A 24,468-nucleotide genomic window follows, 5' to 3' on the forward strand; every position below is an offset into this window, starting at 1 on the left:
TCAAGTATTTTTAGCTTACGCTTTTAAAGCGCGCTTTGCACAACCACCATTTCTGCCAGAAGCTTGCATTAGCCATCGCTTTATGGTGCTCTCGACATCTATATTACTTGCTCCTTTTTCATGTTTTCGAACTGCAACTGTTAAATTTCTAACAAGATATTTAGATGTGATCCACTTAGTTACAACAAAACAATTGTCTATTAGTTTACTGACTGTCGATTATGCCAGGAGTTTATTTTAACTACAAAGAAGTTAAAATAAACTCCTGGCATAATTAAAAATGGTTAAAAGAAGTGCTACATAAACTATCTTATAGCCTGCTGCTAAAAGAAAGTGCCGCGACATTGACTGGGTTTTGGTTGGGGCAGGCAGTCTATTAAATAATAAAAAAAACAAAAAGGATACTAAAATATTCCTTATGTTTATATAGTTATTATGCTTATATAGTCACCACTTTGAGCAAGTCTCACCACAAGCGAAAAAAAATGTATTTTATTCCGCTTAACTGCAGATTTACCCATTTATATAAATAAATGTGTGCCATACTGTTATACATGTATATATATATATATATATATATATATATATATATATATATATATATATATATATATATATATATATATATATATATATATATATATATATATATATATATATATATATATATATATATATATATATATATATATATATATATATATATATATACGGCTCTATCTTACATATCGGTGCGAGTATGTAAAAATGTGTGGAAACCATGGCGGTACTTATTACAGGCTTTCCCGTCGCGAATCCGTATTTTTAACTGAGGGCGGACAATGTTACGGAAAATATAAAAAACGGCTGAAAAAATAAGCGAGCTACATTATTTTCAGTTATTTATTAAATTTAAAAGGAACTGTTCCAATGCACAAAGTGTCTAATGCAGTGTTTATTAAATATCATAAAATTTTAGTAAAACAAATAAAATAATGAAAAACAACATTTTTCAGAATAATGAATGAATTTTATTTAAAAACGAAATCACAAAAGAAAAATAAGCAACCTTAAAAATAATGCAAAAAAAGCTATTAAAATAATCATCAAATATTAGAAAATGTTATGAAAAATGTACATAGCAATATTTTGTAATGCTTTACAGATAATTTTAAAATCTTTAATGCAGGTTCCTTAGAGGACTTAGGTGAAATAAACAAACAATAATTTTCAAGAAAAATGTTTGACAATATAACACCATGTTTCTTTAGCATGTTCAAGTTATAAATATCTGATATCATCATAAATATATTGCACAACGACTTTCTGCATATCTTTTATTTCTCAATTTCAAAAATAATGTAACAAAAAAAACCCCACTGGACACAGCAATCCAGAGGTACACTTAATCCACCTCTGTCCATAGTTTTTGTGTAGTCTCCATACAACTGAAAATAAAATGCAGTGTCAGTCAACAATTCATTTTCACTGACATCGTCTTTTTTTGTAACATAGCCTGCAATATAAAACAGAGCCATTTTTGTACTCAGTGGCAAAGATGCTTCTAGTTCAGGCAATTGATTAATTATATCACAAGATTCTTCACTTCTAAAATAGCCACATTTTTGACATAAATGTTCAATATCAGTAGTGTAATCTGAAACATCAACTTTTAATTCCAATAACAGTTTAGCTTTTTTAATGTTTAATTTTTCAACAACATTTTGAACAGTTATAAAATATGTTTCGCCTGAACCTTGTCTAAACTTATTGAATGCTTTTTCAATATAATCTCCTAACATAACATAAATGAAATTGTTTTTAACAAATATTTACACATTTCTACTAAACCATAACAAGTATGCCAAATTGAAGTACCTGTATCTCTAGTTAAGGATTTTATTCTACACCCTTGTTTACCACTCATTTCAAGAGCCATATCTCCGAAATCAAGTAAATATTGCAAATTTATGTCTAGTTCTTCCGAAATAACTCTTTTACGAGAATCTAAAAATCGAGTATCAACGTAAATTTCTTTTACACTAACTATTTTCCAGAATTTAGTAACTTTTTCTAAAAAACAAATGGTTTCATTCATATTACAAGGGTGGATAACTTTTGAATAAGTTTTGAGAGCAGCTATAGTTTCATCACAAAACAATTTTAAACAGTGTGATACATTTTGTCTTTCAATGAGTTTTGGATGTATAGCTACAAAATTTAGTCTAGATAGTTTAATTAGCTGATCTTTCTCAAAATCAAATAAACATTTAAGGTCACTCCATTTAGCAGTCATATTTTGAGTTTTTGCAAAATGCAATTCTTGTGTTTTTTCTGTTATCCAGTTATTTCTGATACTTTTTAGTAGATGAACATAATCAAAAAGTAGAAAAATCCCACATTTTGTTAACCAAGGTTTTTCTTCAACTCTCTCAAATAAATTAAAAAAAGCTTGATTTGTTCGATTTCCATCACAAATAACTGAAATAACTTTTCCATTGCTAGACTTGATTGAATTAATAACATAGCATACTTGCTCAAACAAAAAAGTAGCATCCATATGACAGACAGGTATCATTTTGCACAAAAAAGATGGTCCACCTTTTAAACATTTAACCATGATAACCAAAACAGTATTTGCTAACAACTCAGGATTATTTTCAGCTTTTCCAAATAGAGAACCACCATGGTAGAGAAGAAGAGACTTTACATAAACCTCATCTACCAATATTATACAATTTCTCTGATTCTCCTCTATATTTGAAAATACAGTGCTGATAAAATTAATATCTGAAACATTCTTCGTCTTATATGTAATTTTAGTCAGTGTTTTTACACTTGGAAGTTTAAAATCTTTTCTTAACTGATTGTATAGACTTCGAGATGTTGAAAAATAAGAATACGATTTGATGATTGTTTCTATATTATAATTTTTTTTACCTGCTTCTGATGCATTCATAGATGCAATATGATCTTGTAATATCAATCTTTGATGATCAACTTCAATGTTGTTCAGATAGCGAATTGTTTTTTCCACTCTTGACCAACAATCAAAAGTGGTAATATGGTTTTTAGATAATGAAGAAATAAAGCAACGTACACCAGCATGAAAACTTTCAAATATAAAATTGCTTAAGATATAAACAGCAAATATAGATATACAATTAACATAAAAGGAATTTGATTGGATTTGCAAAACTTCATTTATAACAAAAGTTATTACAGGACAAAAAAAATTTATGATTTTTAATATCTTCACATAAAGAAATAAACGTACACAAATCATTTTTTAAATATTGTGACAACTCATCACACTTTTCACTTCTGATAGAAGACAACACTTTAGTAGAGTTGGTATAACACTTGATGGAATATTAGGAAAAATTAAAGGAGGTTCGATTGGTCTATCTTTCCCATTGACACGAACTTTCAAAAGATTTTCTGGAAAATTTTCAAAAAATTTTCTGGAAAATGTCTTTCACAGATAACAGTATCTGGCTTATTTGGAAAATTACTTCTTGGAATTGAATTTATTCAACGATTTCGTTCTTCTTCATTCGAGGGAAGCCTATAAACTCGTACTTTATTTTTAGTGTTGTAGTTTTCTCTACATTCAGGAATACAGCACTTTTTAACCACTTTGTGACTAGGAACTGCTCTCAAATCGAAACTATAAGACTAAACTTTCCGTAACATTGTCCACCCCCAGTCAAAAATATGTATTCGCGACGGGAAGGCCTGTAATAAGAATTGCCTTAGTGGAAACTAATCGTTTTTCGTTTGAAGATTATCTTGTTTAATCTTTTGAATCGTTACTAAAAATAAATAAAAAAATTACAGAAAGTGGTAAGGAAGGCGTTTTTCCTCCAATGTTAGATTAAACTGTAGATAGATTTGCTGCATTTCGCTCATGGATTGAGAAATGGCATGATTATGTTTTGATGTCAGATTTAAAAAAGAAACAACTATTACATCGAGCTGCAATGTTAAGATATACAGCGGCGACAATATAAATAGCACACTTTGATGACCAGTTGGTTTAACATTTTGATGTCAAGTTTTATGTTTTTATAGCAATTGCTATTATTTTTTATAGCATCAACAATGCTTACTTTTTTGAACGGAACTTCTCATTTGACTTTTATAAATATCAAAATTGCTTGTTTTGAGCATTTTAGCAGTCGCGTTTAAACTTTTGAGGTCATTTCAAGTAGCACACATTTACTTTTTCTTAAAAATAAACCAAAGTTCTTATATTATATCAAAACAAAATCACTAAAGTCAGTATTTTAAGGATAAACTTGTAATTCATTTTGCAAAAATCATATTTTTTTAACTATGGGACGAGGAAAACATGGAACAGATGCGTTTCGAGGACAAGTACAGGAATTTCGAGATCAAGAATTAAACAACTCTGAATTAGCTCAAAGATTGGGTTGTTGTTGTAAAAAAGTTATCAATGCAGTTAATTTATTTAATAATAATGGTTCATTAAGCAACAGAAAACGCAAGTCTTGCGAACAAAAAACAGCCTCCACAGAAGACGCAGCCATTTTCCGTATTGCTAAGCTAAATGCTTTTGCTGACCCACCAAAAATTAAACATCAAATTGCTCAAAATTTACAAGTCCATTTATCTGTCAGCACTGTCAAAAGCTGTTTAGGCGAAAATAAACTATTTGGAAGAGTTGCCCGAAAAAAACCATTGGTCTCAAAACGCAATCTTGTCAGTCGTTTGAAGTTTGCAAACAGTACGTACACAAGGAGTTACGTTTTTTGAAAAATTTGCTTTAGACCGACGAGTTAAAGTTCAATTGCTATGGATCCGACGGAAAACAATATGGTTGTTATCCCCAAAACCAAGATCTCAGCCATTGGTATACTCTAAAGACTGTAAAAAAACAGTGGTGGCAAGGTGATTATTTGGGGTAGTTTTTCATGGTATGGCGTGGGTTCGTTCCATAGAATTCAAGGGACAATGGATCAAGACATGTACAAAAAAACACTAGAAAACGTCATGTTGCGTTACGCCAAGGAAAATATTCCTTTGATTCGGAAAATCCAACAAGGAAACGAGCCACAGCACACGCCCAAAAGTGTTAAAATGTGGTTTAACGCTAACAAGATTGATGTTTTGGAATGGCCCTTACAGTCACCAAACCTTAATCCCATAAAAATTTTGTAGAAAGAATTTGACAGAAACATAAATCGATCAACTACAACAAATTTAGACTAATTTTAGATTGAAATAAAGACTGCTTGAGACGTCATTACGCCTGAACAATGCCAAAAATTGATCTTGTCAATGGGCCGTTGTTGTGAAGCAGTTATTGACTCAAAAGGATACACCATTAAATATTAATTTACCTCAAATAAAGTTTTTTTTAACTATTTATACAAAGAACTTCTATGGCTTTTATAGCAAAGGGACAAAATGATAATTCTTTAACAGGGTGTGCTATTTAAATTGCCCCCTTATTCTGTACCTCTAAATCATTTATATGATCAAGTTTTTTTTTTAACTAAGTTAGTCTATTTTTTTACTCAATAATGTTATCTTCTAAAACTAATATTTTATTAGGCTAAAAAATTTAGATCTCAAAAACTCAGATCTCCAGAAAAAATATCATAACATATTAAACATTAATCTGTGCTATTTATTTTGTTGCCACTGTATATTTTCTTCAGAAACTTGAAACATTTACGAATCATTAAACCTAACCAATAAAGAAAAAACAGATCCAGCTATTTTATTGGAAAAAATGGAAGTGTTTTCTAAAGGTATTATTAATGAGACTTTAGAAAGACAGAAATATTTTAAACGTTTTCAAGAAGATAGTGAATGCTTTGATAATTTCTTAACCGAAGTAAAATTATTATTAAGTAAAAATTGCAACTTTTGTAATACTGAAAATTATTTTGGCAGTATATTAAGAGATAAAATTGTATATGGAATACGGTGAGACAAAGTACGTGAGAAATTTCTTTCTTAAAAGACTTTGACATTTGATAAATTAAAAGAAATTTGTCGTTCTTCAGAAAGAGCACAAGATGGTGTATCTAAATTGCAAAATAATAACAGCAAAAGTGTAGATCGTTTTGGAAAACAATTGTGCTGTAAAAACAAATTTAATTCACCCACACAGAACAGATAATAGAGATTTTAAATTTAATTTATTGGTATGTAAATTCTTTTTAAAAAAGCATCTTTTTATTCGGGGAGCATGCCCAGCATGGGGTAAAAAGTGCAGAAACTGTAGCATTATGAATCACTTCTCAAATAGTTCAGTTTGTCTAAAAGCAAAACCAAATATTCCTGATTACTATGTTGATCAACAGAACAATAGTAAAAATTCGTCAAGTATGCAGCATCAAGGTGCATTGTTTTTAGGAAGAGTTGGAGCAGATTGTGCAGACAGACCTTGGGAAAATTAATTAAAAGTAAAATATAGAAAAATAACATTTAAAATTGACACAGGCGCTGAGGTCACAGTTATAGGAACTAACCATTTAAAAAAGTTTAAAATTAAAATTGAGCATTTATACACTACTAATAAACGACTAATAGGTCCTGATTTTAAACAACTCAATTGCCTTGGATACTTTCAAAAATCATTCTCTATAAACGGTCAGAACAAATAATTAATTACTATATGTGTTTGTGATAATGTGCAAACTGCTTTATTAGGAAGACCTGTCTTACAAAAAGTTTAATCTAGTTAAAGTAGGCATTACTGATCAATTCATGTGTACTATGATTTCAAAACCAAAAAGTAAAATTATAGAACAGTTTCCTTCAGTATTCAAAGGGTTAGGGACTATTAAAGGTGACCCTGTACATATAACAACACAAGAAAATACAAACACCATACCACATTGGAGCGCCACAACGAGTAGCGTTCGCACTACTAGAACCGTTGAAGCTAGAGCTAGAGCGTATGAAAGAGATGGGTGTTATTAAAATAGTAGATGAACCTCCAGACTGGAGTTATTGAATAGTAGTTGTGAAAAAAGCAAATGGACTACTTCGTATCTCTATTGATTTAACACAATTAAACAAAGATACCAAGCGTGAATTCTATGAACTGCCAAGTGTAGACGATACATAGGCCCAACTTGGAAATAGATGTAAATATATGGCAAAATTAGACGCTAACTCAGGATATTGGCAGTTACCAATGGATATTAAAAGTTAGTTAAAATGTATATTTGCGACACCTTTTGGGCGGTTCTGCCCAACGAGGGGTTCGTTTGGGTTAACGTCACTCCCTAAAATTTTTAGTAAAAAAAAAATGGATCAAGTTATTGATGGTCTAAAAGGAGTGGTTAAAAGTATGAATAATTCTTTAGTTTTTGGAAATACAGAAATGGAATATAACGAAAACCTTGTAGCATTAAAAAAAAAAAAAAATTTTCATTTACTGCAGATCATGTTGCTGGCAAGTCTATTACTGATGCAGATGCAATGTCTCGTTCACCTGGATCTAATCCTACAAAAGAAGATGAGATTGCAGAAAATAATCTTTATGTGCATGTTAATTCAATAATAAAAAGTATGCCTGCTACGGAGAATCGTTTAGAAGAAATTAAGCAAAAAATTTCAGAAGATGAACTTTTAAACCAATTGCAAGAAAGTATCATTTCTGGATGGACAAATTCCGAAAAATACTGTCCGGTGAATCTCCAACCTTATAAGGATTTTAAAGATTAAATAGTTAAAATTGATGGACTATTATTATATCAAAATAGAATAATAATCCCAGTTAGTATGCGAAAAAAAATTATTTCAAAATTACATGAAGGTCACTTGGGAATAGAGAAATGCAAACGTCGGGCACATCAGAGTGTTTTTTGGGCAGGTTTAAATAATCAAACTGCACAGTTAGTTCGAAAGTGTGAGGCATGTATGAAGCATCTCCCATCAAAGCCGAAAGAACCTCTGCTACCTCCTGATGTCCCAACACGGCCATGGCAAAAACTAGGAACTCAGCAAATGTTATACAAGCATGCAAAGAATCTTTTTCTAGAAATGGTATCCTTGAGGAGTTAGTATCAGATAATGGTACACAATATAGTTCAAAAGTGTTTCCTCAGTTCTCTCAACAGTGGCAATTCAAGCACATAACAAGTAGTCCACACTATGCACAATCGAATAGTTTAGCAGAAGCAACTGTAAAATCAGTAAAACTGTTGATAAAGAAATGTTATAAGTCGAATGAGGACATTTATAAAGGTATCTTAATTTTACGTAATACTCCAAAAAATGTGGTTTATCTCCAGCGGAACTATTACATGGGCGTCAACTGAAAGATAATTTACCCAGATTTCAATCTCGAAATAAGGAACAGTCAAAATTTCCAAGAGAAATAGTCAAAAAGTCCAATCTAAAAAATACTATGATAAAAATATTGGTGCTTTTGAACCATACGTCTATAGACAGGGTCAAACTGTTACAATTCAAGGCGAAGTAACTCGTAAATGAAGTCTAAAAAAGGAAAAATAATGAAATCCATTGCCCCTAGATCATATGAAATAAAATTAAATTACAATGGGTACCCTACGTCGAAATCAGGTTCAATTTAGAAAAGTTTACGCTATATCTGCCCCTTGCCTGACTTGGGATAACGTGGCTATAGTGCACAGAGGCCAAGCTATTCTTTCGTTTGAAAAATGCAATAGTGGTACAACGTCATTGGAATTGGAGAACGAGAATAATAAGATAATTAAAGAGAACAATTTAGTTGAAAATACAAAAGAAAATTAAAGAATTCGATTACCAAGTCGTGAACGAAGAATAGAGAATGAAATACCACTGGATTATGAATATTTATGAATTAATTTGATTTCTTGTCATGTAAATATATATATATATATATATATATATATATATATATATATATATATATATATATATATATATATATATATATATATATATATAGTTTGTTTATTAGGGACATGTGTCAATTATTATACATGTATATATATATACGGCCCTATCTTATGTATCGGTGCCGGCCTTAAGGTAGAATATATTATGAACACAACAAAATGATATAAATATAATTATATTTATGTATTTATGTATATATATATTATTATATAAATATAATTATATCATTAAAACATGCTATTAGTATAACATTAACAAGTCAGGTTACACCTCGTTGAAATATAACATTTGCCGAATGTTATAACCTATGACAATATTCATTATTAAATAGTATAACCTATGATAGTATAATCTATATAATATAGCATAACTTGTGACAATATATTACATAATATCATAATATTTTATTTTACTTTAAAAGTAAGTAAATGTTTATTGAGGATCTCAAATCATTATACTTTATAATATAAAGTTTAAATGATATGAGATCCTCAAAAAATATTTACTAACTTTTAAAATATAATCAAATGTTATGATATTATGTAATACATTGTCATAAGTTTTATATAAACTATATTATCTATTTTATATAAAGTAAATAGAATAAAATATAAATGATTTGATACCTCAAAAAACATTTACTTTTAAAATAAAATCAAATATATGTCACTACAATTCGATTTGCTATAAAACTTTTATAGCAACGAATTGTAGCGGCACATATATTTAATTTTATTTTAAAAGTAAATGTTTTTTGAGGTACCAAATCATTTATATTTTATTTCATTTACTTTATATAAAATAAGTAATATAGTTTATAATTATAAATATAATTAAAAATATAGTTTATAAATATAAATAATATAGCTTATAATATAATGATATAGTTTATAAATAAAAATAATATATAGTTTATAAATATACTATATAAAATAAATAATATATTTTATAATTATAAATATAACTAATAATATAGTTTATAAATATAAATAATATAGTTTACAAATATATTATATAAAATAAATAATGTAGATTGTGGTTATAAATATAACTAATAATATAGTTTATAAATATAAATAATATAGCTTATAATATAATAATATAGTTTAGAAATAAAAAATAATATAGTTTAGAAATATATTATAAAAATAAATAATATAGTTTGTAATTATAAATATAATTAATAATATAGTTCATAAATATAAATAATATAGCGTATAATATAATAGTATAGTTTATGAATAAAAATAATATAGTTTATAAATATATTATATAAAATAAATAATATAGTTTATATATAACTTATGACAAGATCGGCCGATTTGTTGATCCATGCCGACCATGCCGATCTTGTTCCAGACTTAAACCATGGTTGTTATTGAAAAAAAAAATTGAGCGTATGCTTGTAATTTTTATAAAGAATTTTAAAATAAAATCTTAAAGGGTTAAAAAAATAGTAACAAATTAAAAAATAAAAATTTAAAATAAAGATAAAAATCTTCAACTTTTTAAAAAATGTAAGTTTCCTTATTACTTTTATTGATTTCTATTTGTTACAATTTTATTGGAATTCATTAACGAGTGATAAGAAATTTTTTGTCAAAAGATTTCTTATCATTTGTTAATAAATACGAAAGGCTTCACCGACGCAGTGGTACCGGTCATCAGCCAATGAATCCCATGCGTGGACCAAGCATGGAGAGTTTGCTCCGAAAAAAACGACATTAGCCGAAACGTACAATCCACGCATGTAAAGAACCGTTGCATGGTATATGAGTCATTTTCTCATTCTGTCAACTCCGTTACTAAAATTTTGTCCTACAGCTATAAAAACGCAATTCTTGTACAAGTAACATAAAAAACAGCACTGTGGGTAGTAATACTTATCGTTAATATAAACTAGCATTTTATCGGATATTTCAAACTAAAATTTAAAATTTTGTGTGCATAATTGTTAATCAAAAATGTCCATTCCGTAGATGTCATGCATCTAGGACTATATAACAATATAACAATACATAAACTTGGTATCTGAAAGAAGATCCAAAAGATCTTGTCGTCAGAACCATATAAAATATATCAAACGTGTGTATAGAATATAATAAAAATACAATTGATTTAATAATTATTAACCATGTAGAATAAACAAAAACAGAAAATAATTTTACATTTCAAAAATATTTATATATATTGTCAGTAGAAAGAATAAAGTTTTTTAATTTAGTTTTAAAAACAGAAAACGAAATTGACAAATCAAAATTTGGAACAACAATTTTGTTCCATAAATACGGTGCTCGATAGTTATATGCAAAATTGATTAAACTTTGTTTGACAAAAGGGTTCAATTATTAAATTTTTATTTCGTAAAGTGTATTTGTTTCTAGCTTTATGGGTAAAAAGATCTTTAAAAATGAACAATGGTTGTTCACTTTTACAACGAAACATAAAACATAAAATAATATAGACATTGAGTTCGTAAACGTTAAGTGCTTTAACGTTTTTAAACAAAATATTAGAATAAGAAAAACGATTTTCAAAACATATTGAACGCATTGCGTGTTTCTGACAATGGTAGAGATTTCGTAACTTACTTTTAGAGGTACTTCCCCAAACAATATTGCCATAATTTATATAGCTATGTATAAATGAGTAGTAGAGTTAAATTAAATTTTGTTTATTTAGATAGCATCGGACCTTTTATAGAATTCCAATACTTTTGGCCAATTTAGTAGAAATAAAGTCGATATGATACTTCCATGTAATATTTTCATCAATGTAAATGCCTAAAAATCTTGTGACCGACTCCTTTTTTATTTCAATTTTATCAACGAAAAGTTTAGGTAAATTATTTGGTAAAAAACGCTTTTTTGCGAGGGAGTGGAAAAGGATCCATTTTGTTTTGTCAATGTTTAAAGTTAACTTGTTGCAGTTAAACCAGTTGGAGATGTGATTGAGTTCTTTATTCATATTTGAAAAAAGCTCATAAATGTCACTGTTTGACAGAAATAAATTAGTATCGTCCGCAAAAACGATACTCATATGGTTAGAAGCTTTATTTAAATCATTTAAATAGACTGAAAACAAAAGTGGGCCTAAAATAGAACCCTGTGGAACACCACATTTTATGTCAATTAACTTTTCATTTTGAAAATAATCTCCATAGAAAACAAATTGTTTTCTATTTGTCAAATAACTTTTATACCATTTTATTAATTTGCCATTAATTCCATAAAATTTGAGTTTTTTAAGTAGAATTTTGTGATCGACCGTGTCGAATGCTTTTGATAGGTCAATGAAAATACCAAATCTATTTTGTACATCCCTAATGATGAAATTTAACATACTTGTTAAAGTTTTATAGATATTCCAAACTTTATTTTCATGCAACATTAGTTGCGACAAAACCGTCTTATGAGAAATTGACTCATATCCATGCAACGGTTAGACAACGAACCGTGTATCAGGAACACCATGTTGGGCGTGGTTAATCAGTTGATGGTTAATCAGTGGTGGTTAATCAGTGATGGACGTGGTTAATCAGTTAAACAAAACTTTTTTTTTTTTAAATATTTTTACTTATATAATGACAAGAAACTTGTTCTTTTTAGTTTCATTAATCAAATTTTAGTCATCCATAATCAATTTTTCATAACAGCTATGCGCTATTCATAAGATGCATTCCTTTTTGTTAATTTTTGCGTCCCGCTCAAGCCGATACGTTGCGCTTGTAAATATTATGTATGGAAGCCAAGAAAGATTATCAAAGAAATATCTTTCAAATCAAGAGGTATATATTTTAAATCCAGAAATATATTTAAATCACAAAATATATTTTAAATCTAAAATATTTTTATTAAAATATTTATGCGAAAAAAAATATTTTTAATCGCAAAATATTGTTTAGATTGCAGAATATATTTTAAACCCAGAAATGTATTTTCCGATTAGATATATATTTTGCGATTCAAAAAATATTTCGCAATTAAGAATATACATTTCTGGATTTCAAATATATTCTGCGATCTAAACAATATTTTTAATCGCAAAATATTGTTTAGATCGCCGAATATATTTGAAATCCAGAAATGTATATTCTTAATTGCGAAATATTTTTTGAATCGCAAAATATATATCAAATCGGAAAATATATTTGAATCCAGAGATGTCATTCAAATCGCATAATTGACTTAAAGTATTTCAAATCGCGATATTTTCAAATTATCAAGTTCAAAATTTTATAAAGATGACGTCATGCTGTGCCTCATGTGAAGCTAAATCTTAATCTTGAAGACAAAATCTGAACATTTTGCGAAAGTACGAAAAAGGTTAAAGAAAAAGAGGAAGTAAATAATCGCATAAATGAAAAACTTGCTCGGCGGACCTGTACACGGCGCACCCCAAACTCGGTGAAGTTTGTAAACAAATTCGGTAAAGTTGTAAACCATAATTTTACCGTTTTATGATTGACTTATTGTAACAAGTTAAAATTTAAAAAAAGTTATGATGCGTATTAAATTTTCGCCTTAGCAACTCCCTTAACAACAACGTTCTTTGGTGATTTTGGACCAAAATTTTTAACCAAAGTTTAAAATAAATTTTTCTTTAAGGAAGCAGAATCTTTAAGGATTTATTTATAATTTAGGACTTATTGTTAAAAAAAATATCATATTGGAGGAGACATTTAGGAGTTATTCTAAAGAATCATTTAGAAAACACTTTTTTAAAAATTTTGTTAGTTTTCTCTGTTTGTAATTTTTCATACTTGAAACACACATATCTCAGCTTCTATTACTCATTTTTTAATGAAATTTTCAAGGTTTGTTCATCTGTATATAAGTTAGCATGTGAACCAGAATCAAATTAACTCTTCTAGTAATTCTGTTAGAAATTATGGGACACTTTTTGTCAAACTTTACCCCTTTTTTAAATTTCTTAAATGTCTATACCTACCATTATGAATCTAAAAGTAATTATAAGTTTTACTGGTTACCATACTTGTTTTTTATAAATTCTGCATACACACCAAAGTTGATGCAAAACTAATCAACAGATAACTAGAACTCCTTGTTATAAGAAAGCGATGTTTTAAGAATATTTTTGCTGATTCAGCATTTAAAAACATTTAAAAATGTTTTTTTGCAATATGAATATAACTTCTTCATGTTGAAAAAAAAAATAAAATTTGCAACAAAATATATATACATACTTTTAACTAGACGACCACTACTTGATATTAATAAGTAGTGGGAAAGTAGTTAGCTTATAAATGTATGATAACTATAAGAATGCAAGGTATTCAGCATTAATTTTATAAGGATTTTAGTTATATTAAGTTTTTGAAATTTTTATAATGCATTCATTTTGCTTATGTAGAACACAAATTTTAATTCAAAGTTTGGAGACATAAAAAGTTAATAAAAATATTAAATAGAGTAAATAAGATGTTAATACTTTGTATTTGAATTTTTGGGTTTTTTGTAAAAAGTTTAATTTTTATTAAAAGTTCATTTACGCAAACATTTTGTTTTTATTATTTTCAAAAGTATAGTTATTACAACGCTCAATAAATAACTAGTATTTTAGTGCCTATTCTGCAAAATACCAAATGCGAACTCTTGAGTTGTCGTCCCGATATCATACGGACTTTACCGAGTTTTTCCGGAACTGTTTAAAAAAAAAAGAAAAACAAATGGTATATTTGATTGTTTCTTAATTGATTTAAGTAATAGTTGTGAAAAAGAACAAGATTTTGATAAAACTGAGTATATAAATGATCTTAAAAAAAAAGATTCCAGTTTTAGCAAAACAGATCAGTGATTTACAAGATGGCAATGTCAGGATAAATGTTCATCGTCAATTTGAATTTGAAAACTTCTACAAGTTTTAGTAAAAATTGGAACAAGAATAAAATCCATAAATTATACAAGTTTTCATTTGTTGGAGAGCCTACAATCGATACTGGTGAGTGTTTAGAGAATTTTATTCAGGTCAGAATTATATACAGAGTTGTTAATAAGGATAAAATATTGCATAGCTAAGGTCAAATGTTACTAGCTAATCAGCAAGGCCAAAATGTTGCACAATCAAGGAATTAATTTTTGTGTTAAAACCAAGGATTAACAACTCTGTTTATATATTAGTAGTGTTACCACTTTGTTTATTCAAAATTATTTCAACTAATTGTTTTTTATTATTTGTATCTAATCATTTTATCTTGAGGTAATTTTTCGAAAAGAGAAACACTATAATGTTTTCTAAAGCTCTCACTCATAAATATTTGTGATATATGTTAACCACCTTGAATTAAATTAATGCTTCTAGAATTATAATTGTTTTTCATTATAAGATTTATTTTTTTGTTATTTTTTAGACGCTTTAAAATCAATTGAATTTTAGCTTTTTACTAGCAATGATTTGGTTGGCTATGTACCATCATTGTTGCAGATGGCACAGTAAAAACAAAAAGTCATATATTTGCAGCATCTGATGTGAATGGTCAACCTGCCACCTTTTTTGGCGCCTTTGGGTTTAAAAACCTATGGCCAACGGCATTTCAGCTGCAGAAAGGTGTCAGATCAGCGCCGGCCAAAATTATTAACGTGAGAGCCGCATATAAATATTGACGTGTGCTGAAGAGCCGCAATAAATATGTTGCAATGCCAACTTCAATTTAAAAAAAAAAAATTTGAAAATGTAAAACTAAATTTTTTATACAGCAATAATTAGATTTTTTTTAATGGAAATTGTACTTTTATGAATTTATAAATGGAAATTGTACTTTTATATATAAACTTAGTATGTACACAATTTATGTTTAGTATTTAGTTTTTGTTACAATAAAGAAAGCAAAAACTATTCCTCAAGTGTAAACCTAGCTACATAAAATCTGATTCCTTTTTATTCACACTAAAAAACCATATGTAGAAAAAATGGAGGAATCATCTCCAGGTCATAAATCTTTTTTAAATTAACACAATTACAACAACAATAAATTTTGTAACAAAAATAATTGGGAGCAAAGTATAAAAATCTAAAGGTAAAAATGCTTCTTTAAAAAAAAATTATTTAATGTATTTGAATTTAAATTGCTTTTATTCAAATTGAACTATAATCGCTTAATAGCATTGAACTATAATCACTTAATAGCAGTAATAAGCTACAAAGAACTGCAAAATACTAAATAAATAAATCACTACAAAGTAAAAAAAACTTCGCAATGAACTTTGATTAATTTAAATTACTTTTATTTCTACAAAATAAACTTTTCATTTTTCAGAAAAATAACTTTTCATCATTCAGCAGAAAATTAGACATAACATAAAGAATTCTTTTAATAACATCAATTATTTTGTAAAAGACCATTAGAAAGTTCTTACTGCATAATAACTTGCATAATTTAATATACATTTATTAGGCACTATGATTTTGAACACTACTGTTAAGTTTTTAAAAATCTGGTTTCAAGTTTGTAGTTGATATTCTAAGCAACTCTAACAAATGTTCACTAGTTAGATTGGCACGATACTTTGATTTCGAAATAAAGATTCACATGTATATGTTGAACCAAAAATTGAAATGAGTTTTATGCTAAACCTTTTTAGTTGAGGAAACTTAATTTCAAGAACTATTTTCCGAAAATCCAATAAAGTTAGTGTTCTATGCAGCATTTGAACATTTCGATCTTCTTGGAGATCTAATAATCCCATTTCTAATTGAGATGTTTCTTCAAGTATGGTTTCTGGAATTAGACACCCATCACTAATAATATCAATTAAAAAGGGATTTACTAAAAATGCTAATGATGATTTAAGAGCATACATGTCTTTAAACCTGTTTTGAAAGTCTTTAAATAAATTCTGTAGTTTTTCCCTGTATAATTTATTCTTATGATAATCTTACTGAATCGTTGGGTAAGGATTATGAATCATCTTCTTCATTTGAGGAAAATGATTAAAAGTTTATAAGGTAAGATCTTTCTGAAATGGAGCAATTTTTTTTGAAAACTAACTATAGTCTGCGCAAGATCTGACGTTTACCATTACATGCTTCATAATGAGCAAGTTCAGTATTGCAAATTAAACACATAGATTTTTTTTTTGTTCAATAAATGTGTATTTTTCTGTCCAATCATCCAATCTGTTCTCATCTTCAATTTTTCTTATCTTGAGTATTTAAAAATTATGAATCATTAAATTTAAAAATTATTTTTGATAAGGTGAAATACTTTATTTTGTTTGGTATTTCTGTTACATAAAAATATATCTAAATTATAACTGATTTTAGTTATAAATAGAATATATCTGTTAAGGTGTATTGAATTAATATAATTTTTTTTTAGAATTCGTTTGCAACTACAAATGACAGTTTAACTAATGTGTTATATTACATAACTTATGTAAAGAAGAAGGAATGGATTCACTTGAAATTGCATATAGAAGTGATCCAAGAAAATTGTCTGTTGATTAGAAACATGCTCTTTTTGAGTTATTTTTTTGAATAAATCAATATGGTTCACCAATGATAATTTGTCATTTCCTATTTATTTTTATATAGCTTTTTGTGTTCAACTGACTTTTATCTTTTTTTTAAATCAGATCAATGTTAATTAAAGGTAAAATAGAGCAATTTTTACATGTGTTGGAGAAATTGCGATTGGTTTACAAGTGTGTAGCCTTTATAAAGCTCATAATTCATTTAAGATGTTTATAATAAATTTAAATGAGGTGCAAACTTTATTTTGTGCAAACGAAAGTTTCAATTGGAAATTTGATGCATTCACACTTAAAACCTCAATTTAGCGACTCCGGAGGGAACAAAAAATCAACTCAAGTGCACTTTGCATCAGCGCGGCAAACATAAACTTTTTCTCCAACTCTGTAAGTTTCCATAACTCGTTGTGATCTTTTCTGAGTTTTAGTGTTTTTCTTCTCTTGAACTTGTAGACGCCAGATGTACTTATTTTTTTTAAAAGCAGGTGGAGATTCTTTGTGTGCTTCCATTGTTGGTGTTATATTGTACCAAAATACCGCTAGTAACGGATATATTTGAGTCCTAGCAGCTGTTTGTTCTACTCTGCGGTGGTTACGCTCCACAATCCCATTTTCTGATGGTCTATATGCCATCTACCCATATTTTTTACACACAATTTCTCGCATTTTTAAAATTCGCTGGATCTAAACACCGTTCCATTATCCAGCAATAGTTCTTGCGGTGGGCCATACTCCCTAAATACAAATTCCAAGCAATACACTACACTTTTGGTATCTTCGTGAGGCAACTTTCTCCAAACTGACTTGGTCCACAATCAGTCATTGTTAAATATGGCAACCCTTTTAATGAGTCACACCACAAGCAATGCGATACCATGGTACATCTAGCACTTCATGTTCCCACTTTATTGGTGCTGGATCAATTGAATTACATTGACAATATTTGCGCACATATTCTTCAACGTCTTTTCTCAATACGTGCGGAAGTCTTTGTTGCACTGTAAACATAGTCTGATTAACGCAAAAACGATACTTTGAGTTACAATTACGAAAATCTTCAGCAATATTAATTCAACATAGTTCTTTAGTATAAAACCTAGTATTAACCATTGTAAAAGCTCATTTAACCAGGTCTTTGGAACTTATGTCAACACGTCAGGTTTGTTTTTGGAAGACGGAACCCATTTCAACGTGATGTTCATATTATACCCATTTCATCGTGATATTCTATTTATATAATTAGAGAAAGTCTTTTTTTAACAAGCATTTCAGATAATCTATTTGATTAAACCCTATGACTTTTATACATACATTTTACTCATACATGAACTGTTACTAATTCGGTACATACTGATAGGTTCTTTATATCCCACATAGCGGCTTGGTTAATCCTACGCACGACAGCATCTAATTCAGCAATATTAATGTGCATGACATCATTGTTACTTCGAAGCCAGGCTGTAGCCTCAATTTTTACGCCATCATGTTCTATAGCAATTCCCATTGTCATGCTGCTTTCATCATACCACAATGTTGCTCCATTTTAAACCCCTTCAGGATTCCATTTCCCTCTTACAGAATCACTAACTTCCTATTGGCGAAACATTTCGATCAACCATGACTGAGTTTAATCTCCCATTAGATCATACCGAATATCTCCTTGACTTTGACTTTTTATAAAACTGCACGAGCCAACCTCAGCAGGATAGTGACCTAATAAGTGTTGAGATATTAAAAAAAAGTCTCTGTCATGTTACATTTTTTTATTTTTAATATCTTGTGACTTTGGAAAATGTTTCAACATTTTCAACGAAGCTCTTTTTTTCATTTCTAAATAAATGCATACCCAACAATCGTGCAGTATTACTCTGCTTCGGCTGATTTGATTACCAATCCAAAAAGCGCCAAATGGTTTACGACATTTTTAACAGATTTTTTTTGTCAAATTAACAATTACATCGTCAATGTAGTAATCAGTTGCTTACTAATGATTCAGCACATAGTTTAAGAGATTCAGCACACAGTTTAAGAATAAAGACAAAATTTTTGGGGCATAATTTAACCCCAAACCAAGACGTGTAAGATAGTATTTTTATTCTTTGTAGACTATCCTCTGATGCTCCCTCAAAATGGGATCAATGTATAGTTGCATATAAGCACATCTGAGATCAAGGGTTGTAAACTTTTCACCAACAGCTCTCCATTTTTTCACTATTTCATCACATGCATCACTTGAGGCATTATGAAATTAACATACTGATTTAACTCGCGAAAGTTCAAAACAGGTCGTATCTTCTCTTTATTTTCCTGTTCAACTGCCATTAACGGGACAATCCCTTCTGTACTTTTTTCATCTTAGTTGTATGGTTTCAACAAGCCATTTTTCTCCCTCTTCATTAAATTGATGTATTAACTTGGGTTTTACCTTGGGTATTACGCAACAGAAACTCTTCAGTTCATGGTTCAGCTTGTTCCCATTTATATTTAGCAGTTCATTTTTTCAATCAAAACAAACATCAAAATCTTTGTCCTTTATACCAACAGCTTGCATCACTGTATAAATTGAAACAAAAAGAAATTCATTTTTTTAATTGTACAAATGTACTCCTCCACAGCGGTTAATGAGATCCATAACAATAACAGCATTATCACCGATGACAACACTTTTTAGAGTTATTACTGATGTTTTTAGTTTTTTTCCTTCAATGATCAATGTTACTGTAGCTTCTCATTCCATTTTTCACAAATTCTCCATTAACAGCTAACACCATTAGTTCATTTCTTCTGAGCGAACACCGGATTTCTGAGCCATGTTGTTTGAAATAATAGTTCTAGTATATCCGTTGTCAACCCGTGCTTTTCCAGCAAAGGTGCATATTGGACATGCACAGTGCATATTGGAAGCGCCGTTAGTTGTTTAGGCAAACAGCTGGCGCTAGCGATTCCCCATTGAGTTTTCCTGATGCAACAAACAAAATCTCGCAATGTGCTAAGATTTTCCTTATCTGAATCATTTTGTTTCATCTCTCCCACCAATTTGATCTATTTCAGCCACACTACAACATCTCAAGATCAATCAAATTTTCCAATCATTATCGCTATGGATGCCACACTGCCGAAATAGCTTGTTAAAACGACAAAGTTGTTTACTTTTATTATTAGTTCTGTTCTTTTTAAATTCAATGTGCAACTTTTATACATAAACAAAAATTTCGAGGGTGTAGTTATATGCAAAAAGCTGTTTATGAATAGCAGTAAAAAACTACATTAATTAACTTAATAATATTATAACAAAAGTAGTTATAAACATAACAATATCATTTTATTACGATCAGCCATTATCACAGAAGCAATCTCCAAATCATCATTTAATACCATTCATGGCTGATAGATGACGAGTTTAATAAACAGACTGCAGTCAAATTTGAAAGTAAAGTTTTTATACATTATATGCATATTATAGTTTACATTTTAGTTGTTTGTATTTTTTCTTTTTCGCAGATTCTAATTAATATACCTAATTCAACTATTACAAACGAATTTGTTTTGAATGTGACAACAATTATTTTTCATAAAATTCAGCCTTGTTTTTATGTTAGATGTGTTTCAAATGTTCAACCAAAGCACAGTAATTTATTAAGAAGTTGTTTTAATGATAATGAATGTGATCAGGGGAGTACAAACTATGGAAATGATAATATTATATTTTATCTGATCAAACTGAGGAATCAAATAATAAAAGTAACGAAAAGTCAGACCAAGACTGTAAATGTAAAAGTATTACTGATATGCTTAACTAACTGGAAAAAACATTTTGCATTTCTTCTTTTACACCTCAGGGAAGTTCAGATACACTCAACAGCTCGACAAATGGATTTTTGAGTCAATAATGCAACACTTGTTTTTTAATACACACCGATTCTGGAAGATTTATCAAAATTAATTTCCCATAGAGATGTTTATAGCTATTTGGTTAACAGTTATAATCAGTCTCTGTCTAATAATCTTTTTGCGATAGTGAACTGTTTCAAAATGATAAGTTTTTCTGAAAATTCAAATGCATTACAGATTCAGTTATATGTAGATAAAATTGAGCTTTGTAATCCAATAGGAGGTAAACGTGGGAAGGATAAAGTAAAATTTTTTTTTCGCTAGGAAATATTCCATCTGAGTTTAGTTCAAAGCAAAAATTATTTTTATTTGGCGTTATTGACTGAACGTAAGTATATAAAAACGGCCAAGCATGACTAAACTGAAGTTATTTGTCCGTTAATTAATGAACTAAATCATGACCTACTTAAATACACGGTCTTCTACTCTGTTTAAATCAAAAAAAATAAAAAATATAAAAAAAAAGAACAGTTGTAAAAACGCATGTTCCATTGAATAGACAAACCTTTTCAAAATGTTTTAATTATTCCGCTATAAATTTTAAGTAAATCTGGCACTGGATAAAAGTTTTCGCGTTGAATTAATAGGTATCTCTACTAAACTTCACCAAACTTTGTACTGCTATTTGTGGCTACTTACTTCATTGTTAATTTTAATAATGGTTAATAAATGCTGCGTTGTTGCTTGTAACTCAAATTATAATGCCGGTGAAATAATCCTAGTTTTTGGTTTTCCAAAAGATGATGATTTGAAAAAGTTAAGGGTTAGATTTGTAAAAAAAAATTCCTTGACTTTCACTTAGTGATCTGTTTAAAACATTTCGATGAAAACTTAATACACTAACTCGGTGTATTTAATGCAATTTACAAATTATTCGAACTCTTTTATCTAAAATTTTTATCATTTTATAAGCGTATTATGTCCAAACAAAAGCTTTAGATTTTATAATTTTTTTTGCTCCAGGTTTTTTAATATTTGAAGAATATTTATTTTTTTATATATAATTTTCAAAACCTTTTTACTATCCCTAATAGTGAATCTAAAGAACACTATTTTGGAGTCTTTAGATTTCTTTCGCTAATCGGCGCTAATATGATTTAGTTGAAATCTTTTGAAAAAGTGCCTTATGTTATTATAGATCTTAGTTCTATTTGGTTCTCAAGTATATTAACTATATATAGTTGTCAAAATGCAATATTTCTATCAAAACTTCACAAAAAATACTAAATTCCGACCAAAAATGAGCTGATCATTTAACGGAAACATTTCGCTGTCATACAGACGTTATAATACTTTAAAATTGTCTTAACTGCACCGAGAAGGAGCATCAGCAAAACCTTTTGTTTGTTGTATAACTTCAAGCCTGTTTCAATTATGTCTATACCTTCTATAACTTGAAGCCTAACTTTCAACTATGTCTATACCAAGAAAATAACCAACTAAAATAATTTTTCGAGAAGATAAATATCAGAAATTTTTATCAAATAATGCTATCGAAGTTCATAATTCTGTTACAGTTCGCTATGACGAAACCCCGTTTTGATTTCCATTTTAATTTTTTTGAATTTATTCATGCTTGGCTAATTTTCAGAGTAAGCTCATATAAAATCAATAAGAACGCCAGGTTAAGAATTTTTTTTTGTTACTTTAAAAACAACGTGCTTTCGCTTTTTTTACTGTTGACATCACGTGAGATAATATTCAAAACTTGATTGGTTTTCGCTTATAGCTATTCGCAAAAAGTGGAAATGAATCCGACTTTTTTTTTTTGCTGAAGCGAAACGCTGCTCAGTGACTCAAAACAACAAAAAAATGGTAATAAATCCCTCACAACTTTTCTATAAACTAAGTGCCTTTTTTTAAATAATACTAAATTGCAATAATTTTTTATTTCAAAAGTATAAATAATTTTTTAATAAAACTTTTATTTTGTATTTTATAGTAAAAAGAAGTGAAAAAATTTGTTATTATTTTCAAAGAAATCTGAAAAATGTAAGATTTTTATTTAAATAAAATAGAGTACTTTTAATTTAAATAAAAGTGTATATTTATTTTGAAGATAATCTTTTGGCTTTAAATATTTCAAATTTACTAAAAAGGAAAAAAAAAAGTCTGATTTTTTTGTTTAAGTTTAAAGACTTTTTTTAAAAAAAGGCAGCAAGTAATTGTATTTTTTTGGTTTATATATCAGCTAAAAAAATGTTCCACCGAGTTCCAAAAATATACATATATTTTCTAGTTAATTAACATTTCTACTTTTAAAATATAAAGGAATTACTGCGGTCTCCTGCGGTATTGGAAGTTATTAAAGAAATACAAATGTTATTAAACACTTAAAAACCTTGTTTTCCGCCATTTTTGAAAGTATTTTGTTATAATTAAAACAAATGAAAATGGCGGGAAACTTAAATTTTAATTTTTTCTTGTATTACTTGTCTAATATATTTTTTAAATCATAAATATTAAATATAGTTTTAAAAAACGTGCTTTTGTCAATATATACTATTTAAAAGTTTAGTAAAATATTTGACACTTTTAAAAAACGATTTATTATTCGATAAGTACAACATGTTTGAAAAAGCTTAACTGAACAACTTTATTATTTCCTGTAATATAAAGTTAACTTAATAATATAGTATTTTACAGGATGTAACAATGTGACAACTGTTAAAGCCATAACAAAATAAAATTTTAAACAGTGTAAATAAAAAATAAATGATGTAATTTAAAATGTTTCTTATATATTAGTTTTATTATATTTATGGTTCTTAAAAACAATAACATTGAAAAGATTAGATCTTTTCCAAAATATACATAAATTAGGAGTGGATAAATTAAGATTATGGAAGGATTTAATACTAAATACTAAACAAATTAGCAAAGAAAACTTAAATAAAGTAAAGGTTGCTTTAGTTATATTTGTTTTAAAGGTGAAGGAAAAACTAAAACAATATGGACGAAATTATGATACATTTATACAAAAACAAAGTTGTTGACTTCAAAGAAATCTTATGAACAATAAAACAGCAATTTTGGTTCTGGAAGGCCCCATAAACAATGGAGAGTTCTTGGAGAGCAAAGCAAAAGAAAAAAAATAAAAGAACTAGCCACTGAACATCATGAAACTCTATTTTTAGCTTCTGCAAAAAGTGAAAATGTTGCTGGAGAAAAAAAAAAGCCTTTGTTTAGAAAAACAATATTTCAAATGTTTTAAAAA

Source organism: Hydra vulgaris, chromosome 04, assembly GCF_038396675.1.
Source record: "Hydra vulgaris chromosome 04, alternate assembly HydraT2T_AEP".
Taxonomy (NCBI): Eukaryota; Metazoa; Cnidaria; class Hydrozoa; order Anthoathecata; family Hydridae; genus Hydra; species Hydra vulgaris.